The sequence below is a fragment of the Ammodytes marinus genome, assembly GCF_949987685.1.
Source record: "Ammodytes marinus genome assembly, chromosome: 17".
NCBI classification, from domain to species: Eukaryota; Metazoa; Chordata; class Actinopteri; order Uranoscopiformes; family Ammodytidae; genus Ammodytes; species Ammodytes marinus.
In genome coordinates this window covers 2,114,371-2,124,370 of record NC_137221.1, presented here as the reverse complement: position 1 = coordinate 2,124,370, position 10,000 = coordinate 2,114,371, and the positions used below count along the sequence as shown (strand labels likewise).

The 10,000-nt window shown below is 41.5% G+C and overlaps 1 protein-coding gene across 1 annotated transcript in view; it reads left to right on the top strand.

The window, feature by feature from the left end:
• Positions 1-952, top strand: part of LOC307263835 (uncharacterized protein) — a 20,533-nt gene extending 19,581 nt beyond the window's left edge. Inside the window, exon 5 of the mRNA XM_080045109.1 lies at positions 838-952. The gene's annotated coding sequence lies outside the window, so the exon portion shown is untranslated. The remainder of the gene's footprint in view (positions 1-837) is intronic.
• The last annotated feature ends 9,048 nt before the right edge of the window (positions 953-10,000 follow it).

The following is a 10,000-nucleotide window of genomic DNA, read 5'->3' as shown; positions in this document are numbered from 1 at the left end:
CAATTTATTTCAGACATATCAAACATACAAAACAAAATGAAAAGCATGGAAATACAATAAACAAATTATGTTTTCACAAAAAAAAAAAGAAAACAAATTATCTGTATTGCTGAGAGATATGCCTGAAAAGCAGCAGGAAGAAGTGTACACTTATTTAATCCTACCCCTTTTCCATAGTAAAATAAAAAATAAAAATATTTATTAAATTAAAAAAATAAAAATATTTATTATATTCGCTTCTCTTAATCCATATACTCTCTGTACAATTGGCGATACTATATTATATTTGCCATTTACGAACTATACATACATACATACTACTTAATATACTATGAATTTTTTATATTTTATATATTTATATCATGCATATATCTATATTTATATTTATTATTTAAAATATACATTTTATATATATTTTTAACACTGAAGAAACGCTGCTAAAGCTGAAAATGACAAGTTCATCTGTAATGAAATGCTAGTGTGTCAGTGTGTGTTGTGTGTCAGTGTGTGTTGTGTGTTAATGTGTGTAACAGTGTTATAGGAGCCACGTGCAGTGCGCTCCTTGGCTTTGTAATCGTATAAGGTGTTGATGTTTCCCAATGCGTGTACCATGTAGCCTAGGCTCTGTAAACGGGCATGATGCTTCATAGCTGCGTGAAGCGACGAATGATCTGTGTGATAGTCTCCGGTTTGCGACCCGTTTGTTTTCTCACCACGACACCATGCAGAATACATTCAGACAGGACATGCCCAACGGACACATTTACAGTGACCAACATCAAGTGTAAAAATATATTCAGCGTAATCCTAACACGATGTCATTTGTGTGTTTTTCAGCTGACGTCGGATCAGTTTGAACCCTGCTGGTCGCCGTGGTGATGGTCGTGATGAGGTCATAGCCCCTGAAGTGACCTTTGACCTTTGAGAATGGACTGTAACAGCGCAACACACACACACAGATCTCAGACTTTAACAGTGTATCACCGATTGCCCTCGGCTTGGACTCACAGGCCACAACACACACACCCTGCGTTCCAAATCTCCTCCTCTTTCTTTTTTCTATTCTACATACTACATCGGACCATAAAAATAATCTAGTTAGGATGCAGTAGGCATACTATTGGGACATACTTTTACTCTCTTATTTCATCATAACATGGCGCCTTGATCTTGCCTCTTGCTTTTATATCCGTCGCATCCCCGGTTGTTTTCATACGGAGGCTTCGTCGATGTGACGTCACTTCACGTGCGCACCGGATTGTGGGTCAGAATCGCCCAAAATATCATACTGATTTTGTCACTAACAATCTTGGCCGGATGAAGTAGGACATCCGGGTACTTCTAACCATCCTAAATCTGGCCACAAGAATCGGGACATCCTACATCTTTTTTCTACCAAACTAAATAGCAGGAAGTATGGGGACTGGAACACCGCCACAGTTATAGACTTTATCACGTGATCACCGTCTTATTTAAATGTGGACACACACACACGTGGACACACACACGTGGACACACACACACGTGGACACACACACACACACGTGGACACACACACACACACACACACACACACACTTAAAGCAACACATTAAGTTCCTCGGGCACTTTGTCGACAGAAAGCACTTAACCCGTTTATCACACAAGTCTTCACATGTTCTAGATTGTTCTGTTTGAGAAAGAGATTGTTATTTAAAGGAGAAGTAAGTCATATTTTGTGTGACATCACACATGGTAAAATGTAGAGTTAGGATTAACAGGACAGCTGGGCCGAGGGAAGACTGAGGGAAGAAAAACCTCATTCATTATATAATCCGATTATAATAACGATTTTAAAAATGATAGTGCGCCGGTTCCGTATGGGTGAAGTATTCCTTTAAATTACTTTATTGGTCAATTAAAGGAGAAGTAAGAGATATTTATTTGTTAATATAAATGTTAATATCACTCTATATTCATACAGCAATCACTTAATAATGAATGAGGTTTTTCTTCCCTCAGTCTTCCCTTGGCCCAGCTGTCCTGTTAATCCTAACCCTTACTGTGATGTCACAAGAAGGAAACTGTAGGATTAGACAGTGAGACCATAAAACACTCTTTCTGCCTTTTCTCAGGCTAGGATGAACCGATTTAAATTTTGTTTGCACATTTATACTAAATAGGATCTCAGAGTTCAATACACCTTCATATTCCCACCGGTGAAGCAGGTCTTTAAACAGGATGCACAGTTCATAACACAGGTCTCCCAGTCATTCAGCTCTGCAGTAATTGCCAGATAACATTTCTAGTATCCCGCTGGTTTTTATCCAATCATGAGACAGAGCGCTATAAAGAGGCGGGGTCTCTGTGCCCGTGAACGATGACTCGCTGCTCTCCATCGCGGCACTATCTGATGAAGACGGCTGTGTGTTCATGTGGTGGTGACGTAGGGACGAGGGAGGGGACTGCTGTGTGTTCATGTGGTGGTGACGTAGGGACGAGGGAGGGGACTGCTAACGGCTGTGTGTTCATGTGGTGGTGACGTAGGGACGAGGGAGGGGACTGCTGTGTGTTCATGTGGTGGTGACGTAGGGACGAGGGAGGGGACTGCTAACTGCTAGTCACTGACAGAGAGTTAGCTAAAAGGACCAAATCACTTACTGAACCTTTAATGATTTATTTAAATGAACCAGTTTTGAGTCAAGAATTTGAGGTTCGAGACAGTTGTCCCGCCAAATTAAAAGCATGATTTATGGAGTTGTGTGAAAAAAATAAAATAGCATTTCTTGTTGCTTAAAGCTGGGGTGGAGGATTTGGGGAGAAAATGGCAGTTGGGATAGAGATTTGAATCCAAATACCTCAACCGCTCCACTTGTTCTCTTTGGTCCCTCCCCTATGGTCCCTCCCTGACACGCTCTACACCAACAAAGTCGTGCCAAAGTGAATGGACAGTCCCAACAGCCAATAAGAACAGAGAATCGGAGCCTCGCTCTGATTGGTCAAAGTGTACAGCTCATGTTAACTTTGACCAATCAGAAATCACATACCCCATCTTTAAGTTGCAAAGAAAAGCCATGTTTAGGTTTGACTTGTTTCACTCATGACCAGAGGGTTACAGAACAATCTACAATCCACACGTGTTTGTTTTCTACTTTTATATTTTGGTTTTTCAATAAAATTCTATGAAAGTGAACGACAGCCTCTTCTTCTCTTTAGATCAAATATGAGGTGTTGCAGTGTGTGTGTGTGTGTGTGTGTGTGTGTGTGTGTGTGTGTGTGTGTGTGTGTGTGTGTGTGTGTGTGTGTGTGTGTGTGTGTGTGTGTGTGTGTGTGTGTGCAGTGAGCCCGCGGCCTTAGTGTATTTCTAGATGTTGATGGAAGACAACTTTGGCAAGTGTTGAAGGACGCCTCGGGCTCTAGTGGTTATTTCAATATAAACTGCACGACACACACACACACATACAGAGAAACAGACACACACACACACACACACACACACACACACACACACACACACACACACACACACACACACAGAAACAGACAGACACACACACACACATGCTGATGGCCGTCAACACCTCACAAACATGACGGATTACTTCTATAAATACACACACACACATACACACACACACATGGAAACAGAGACACACACACACACACACACACACACACACACACACACACACACACACACACACACACACACACACACACACACACACACACACACACACAGAAACAGAGACATGCTGATGGCCGTCACACACACGTCAACAAGAATCTGAAAAAAAAACCTGCTACTATCGTCAGAAGACTCAAACTGTTTGGGGTCAATTCAGTTTCATTATCAATGAATGTAGATGGGCTGCTCTGGTGGCGTAGTGGATAGAGCGTGTACCATATTGGCTCCGGCCTTCGTTGCAGTGGTCGCGGGTTCAAATCCGACCCGTGGACCTTTACTGCAGGTCACCCCCCCCCCCCCCTCTCTCTCTCTCTGTCTCCCCATTTCAACTCTGTACTGTCTAATGAAGCTATGTCTCTCTCTCTCTCTCTGTCTCCCCATTTCAACTCTGTACTGTCTAATGAAGCTATGTCTCTCTCTCTGTCTCTCTCTGTCTGTCTATCCGTCTGTCTCCCCATTTCAACTCTGTACTGTCTAATGAAGCTATGTCTCTCTCTCTCTCTGTCTCTCTGTCTCCCCATTTCAACTCTGTACTGTCTAATGAAGCTATGTCTCTCTCTCTATCTCTCTCTCTCTCTCTCTCTGTCTCTCTGTCTCCCCATTTCAACTCTGTACTGTCTAATGAAGCTATCTCTCTCTCTCTCTCTCTCTCTCTCTGTCTCTCTCTCTCCCCATTTCAACTCTGTACTGTCTAATGAAGCTATGTCTCTCTCTCTCTCTCTCTCTCTCTCTCTGTCTCTCTCTCTCCCCATTTCAACTCTGTACTGTCTAATGAAGCTATGTCTCTCTCTCTCTCTCTCTCTCTCTCTCTCTCTCTGTCTCTCTCTCTCCCCATTTCAACTCTGTACTGTCTAATGAAGCTATGTCTCTCTCTCTCTCTCTCTCTCTCTCTGTCTCTCTCTCTGTCTCTCTCTCTCCCCATTTCAACTCTGTACTGTCTAATGAAGCTATGTCTCTCTCTCTCTCTCTCTCTCTCTCTCTCTGTCTCTCTCTCTCCCCATTTCAACTCTGTACTGTCTAATGAAGCTATGTCTCTCTCTCTCTGTCTCTCTCTCTCCCCATTTCAACTCTGTACTGTCTAATGAAGATATGTCTCTCTCTCTATCTCTCTCTCTCTCTCTCTCTCTCTCTCTGTCTCTCTCTCTCCCCATTTCAACTCTGTACTGTCTAATGAAGCTATGTCTCTCTCTCTCTCTCTCTCTCTCTGTCTCTCTCTCTCTCTCTCTCTCTCTCTCTCTCTCTCTCTCTCTCTCTCTCTGTCTCTCTCTCTCCCCATTTCAACTCTGTACTGTCTAATGAAGCTATGTCTCTCTCTCTCTCTCTCTCTCTGTCTCTCTCTCTCCCCATTTCAACTCTGTACTGTCTAATGAAGCTATGTCTCTCTCTCTCTCTCTCTCTCTGTCTCTCTCTCTCCCCATTTCAACTCTGTACTGTCTAATAAAGCTATGTCTCTCTCTCTCTCTCTGTCTCCCCATTTCAACTCTGTACTGTCTAATAAAGCTATGTCTCTCTCTCTCTGTCTCTCTCTCTCCCCATTTCAACTCTGTACTGTCTAATGAAGCTATGTCTCTCTCTGTCTCTCTCTCTCTCTCTCTCCCCATTTCAACTCTGTACTGTCTAATGAAGCTATGTCTCTCTCTCTCTCTCTCTCTCTCTCTCTGTCTCTCTCTCTCCCCATTTCAACTCTGTACTGTCTAATGAAGCTATGTCTCTCTCTCTCTCTCTCTCTCTCTCTCCCCATTTCAACTCTGTACTGTCTAATGAAGCTATGTCTCTCTCTCTCTCTCTCTCTCTCTCTCTCTCTGTACTGTCTAATGAAGCTATGTCTCTCTCTGTCTCTCTCTCTCCCCATTTCAACTCTGTACTGTCTAATAAAGCTATGTCTCTCTCTCTCTGTCTCTCTCTCTCCCCATTTCAACTCTGTACTGTCTAATGAAGCTATGTCTCTCTCTGTCTCTCTCTCTCCCCATTTCAACTCTGTACTGTCTAATGAAGCTATGTCTCTCTCTCTCTCTCTCTCTCTCTCTGTCTCTCTCTCTCTCTGTCTAATGAAGCTTGAAAATAAATAAAAATAATCTTAAAAAAAAATATTGATTGCACAGAGAAGGTTTCACTAAAATGTATTATGTGATTTGTATATAAATGACTGTCTACCCACAAATACATCACAATGCACACACACACACACATATGGATATCATCATGTATATGCACACACACACACACACACACACACACACAGTATGGGGACTGGAACAAAATGACGCACATGACCACTAGATCTAAATCGTTTCACAGAGATGAATGTTACTGAATCATTGAACTTCTGCGGCTGCTCCTGTGTTTCTGTTTCAGTGTGTGTGTGTGTGTGTCCGTCTGTCTGTGTGTGTGTGTGTCTGTGTGTGTGTGTGTGTGTGTGTGTGTGTGTGTGTGTGTGTGTGTGTGTGTGTGTTATCTGTTGACGGCAGAAAGCTTCAGTGAAGGTCACAGACTGGAGCTACGAGAGACTCAACACATTCACACATCAAACACACCTTTCATCGTATACGTGTGTGTGTGTGTGTGTCTGTGTGTGTGTGTGTGTGTGTGTGTGTGTGTGTGTGTGTGTGTGTGTGTGTCTGTGTGTCTGTGTGTGTGTTTGCGTGTGTGTGGGTAGGTGTGTGTGTGTAATTTTTGTATATTTATCTTCCATAACATGTCTTCTTTCATACTAGTATAAATCAAAGGTCCAACATGTACATTAAGGTGTTTATTTGACTAAACCTTGTCTGTTTGCGTCTGTATATTTCTCCTATACAACCATCTTTAACGGACATTATCTCAACATTAGTTTTTTTTTTCAATACTCTGAATCAAAAATCGCAACTTTCTAAAGCACTTACATCAACTAAACTTTCCATGATCATTCTCAGCACTATTCTGAAGGTTATTACAGAAGGATTTGACACACACACACAGACACAGACACACACACACACACACACACACAGACACAGACAAGGTTCTCCTTCTGTGTTTGAATAAACAGCGTGTGTGTGACGTCAGCTTTAGCCTCGACGGTGACGTCTTTGATTTATCTTCCTGTGGTTTACACACAGAGATGGAATGCAGATTTACGGAGACTACGACATGTGAAGTGAAGGGCAAAGCAAAAGGATTTAAAAGTTAAATATGAGACACACAGGCCAGGAGCTGTTTATCTGTCTGTCTTCTGTTCAATCAGTATTATAGATTGTTTTAAAGGTGCTACGAGGAACGTTTAAATATTTCTGAAACAGTCTCATTTTTCCTCTGATGATCATAAATTACATGAAACAGCAAACCAGACCATCAGTGCTAAAGAATGCTATTTTAATATAGTTTTTCTTAATGCGTTTGTCATGGGTATACGCTCACCCAGGAACTACTGGTAAAAACACTACCGCTTTTGTCCAAAGGGGGGCGCTAGAATGAACACACACTGAAAGTTCCTCGGAGCAGTTTCTAAAATAAAAATGGAAAATGACATTTGAAAAAAAAATCCTTCAGACATTTTTTTTTAAATTAAGAAATGTACTGTTTTATTTAAAACAACTCTGTCAAACATGGATTGTTGGGGGCGCCCTTAGCTCAGTAGGTAGGGCGTCCCCTCCATGGGCCTCGGCCAGCAGCGGACCCGGGTTAGATTCCAGCCCGCGGTCGTCCTCTGCATGTCACTCCCCTCTCTGCCCCATTTCAACTCTGTCTCTAAACTATCAATAAAGCATAAAAATGCCAAAAAAAATATCTTTAATTTATCTTTTTTTATTTTCACAAAATAATTTGGAAGAGACATTTTTTCCAGTCTAATTTAACATCTTGCAAAAACCATATTTTCGACCAGAGAATGTTTCTTGTATTTGGCCGCGACCTTTCAGAGGAGAACCTTTTAGATTTGAACATCGTGTCCAGTCCATGTAAACTCAAAGGAGGTTGTTCCTCACACACACACACACACACACACACACACACACACACACACACACACACACACACACACACACACAAACACACACACAGGAGGTGATTCTAACGGTCAGAGAAACGCTAGCGCTGGCGTTTGACATTTAGCCGTTAATGAGAGAGATGAAAAGAGAGCGGATAGTTATCAGACGCAGAAAAGGGCAAAAAACTAAAGTATTCTAAGGTGTTAACTCCCCAAGGCAGGGTGTTAACATACAAGTTAATTAAAGGTGCACTGCGTAACTCTGTGTGTGTCAGAGAAGTGAAACAATTTTTTTTTTTTGCATCATCAAGCTTTATTAGATAGTACAGAGTTGAAATGGGGGGATGACCTGCAGTAAAGGTCCACGGGTCGGATTTGAACCCACGACCACTGCAACGAAGGCCGGAGCCAATATGGTACACGCTCTATCCACTACGGAGCGCCCTGGAAGTGAACATTTTCTAAGGTATATTCTCATAACTGAATAAACAAACTTTCCTCAGGAAAATGTGATCCCTGGGACACTGTTTGAAGTTAGAAAGCTTCCTGAAAAGTTACTGTTTCACTGTTGTTGTTTACAGCAGCAGGGCCCACAGTTTGGTTTACAAACATATTCTAGTCTTACGTTTGGTTCCAGGTTCCTCCAAATAATTAGATTTATGATGATAGAATTATTCAATACTAAGAATTACATGAAGAGAAAATATGTTTAGTAAACTAACTGCAGGCTCTGTGAATGTAAACAAATCCCCCTCCTCTGAAACTACACAGTGACCCTTTAAATAACATAAAATAATGCTGTGTATGTGTGTGTGTGTGTGTGCGTGCGTGCGTGCGTGCGTGTGTGTGTGTGTGTGTGTGTGTATGTGTGTGTGTCTAACCTGTTGTGTTCAACTGATCTAGTTGATACAAAATCAATTGATTATTCCCGGTTGTTCAATCAAAGTAATCTTTACCAACACAATACACATCCTTTGAGGCTAGTCTGCCCTTCAGCTGGGAATCTTTGACCTGTGTGTGTGTGTGTGTGTGTGTGTGTGTGTGTGTGTGTGTGTGTGTGTGTGTGTGTGTGTGTGTGTGTGTGTGTGTGTGTGTGTGTGTGTGTGTGTGTGTGTCTTCATGTCAACATGGACCTGTTAAATATTAAAATGGCTGCACAGACGCATCATCGATCACGGAAAGACGTCCACACGTTTTGATATGACGCGTTGAATAACATGAATACAGTGTGTGTGTGTGTGTGTGTGTGTGTGTGTGTGTGTGTGTGTGTGTGTGTGTGTGTGTGTGTGTGTGTGTGTGTGTGTGTGTGTGTGTCAGCAGGAGACAGATAAATAGCTTTAGGGGAGGACAGATCTGAGCACATCACCCAACAGGACCAAACGTTCTCCACACGGACCTTTAACCGTCTCCGAAAACGTAAGTCTATTTTTATTCGTATTTTTTCATATTTCAAGGCAAGGCAGGGCAAGTTTATTTCTATAGCACAATTCAAACACAAGGCCATTCAAAGTGCTTTACAGGGGCAAGATTACAATACATTATAAGAGCAAATGAATAGAAATAGAACATAGTAAGACTTCATTTATTTTTTAATCTTAAATCTGCCGAACTCTACCTGTAACTGTTTTAATTAGGTTATATTGTACTTTCACCTAATTCATTTTAATTCCAGACATTCTACCTCTCTGTCTAAATGTTTCAATTGATTTTGTCTCTTCATCAGCTTGTTGTGTATTGGATGTATTTGCTCATTGTATATTGTGTATGTGTTGTGGTTTTCGCTTTGCATTTGTCTGACTCGACATCATTGTAAATGAGGGTCACCACTCAAAAGAGTCTTCGGTCTCAATGGGATTTACCTGTATAAATAAAGGTTAAAAAAAAATAAAAAAAATAAAAATTGATCTCTGTAGTAGAAATATAGGCTAAGTGAAAATTCAATTCAACATTTACATTTGAGGGTGCTCTGAGGAACTTTTAAATATTTCTGAAACAGTCTAATTTTTCCTCTGATGATCATAAATTACATGTAACAGTAAACGAGACCATCAGTGCAAAGAATGCTATTTTTATATAGTTTTTCTCAATGCCTTTGTCATGGGTATACGCTCACCCAGGAACAATAGCTGGCGCTCGAATTAACACAAAGGGAAAGTTCCTCGGAGCACCTTAAAAAAAAAACATAATTTAACGTTCTCTGTGTTTTTCTCATTGAGGTATTTGGCTGCGATAGATAGCGTGCTGTGGTGTAACAAGTAGCTGATGTGTGTGTGTGAGTGTGTGTGTGTGTGTGTGTGTGTGTGTGTGTGTGTGTGTGTGTGTGTGTGTGTGTGTGTGTGTGTGTGAGTGTGTGTGTGTGTGTGTGTGTG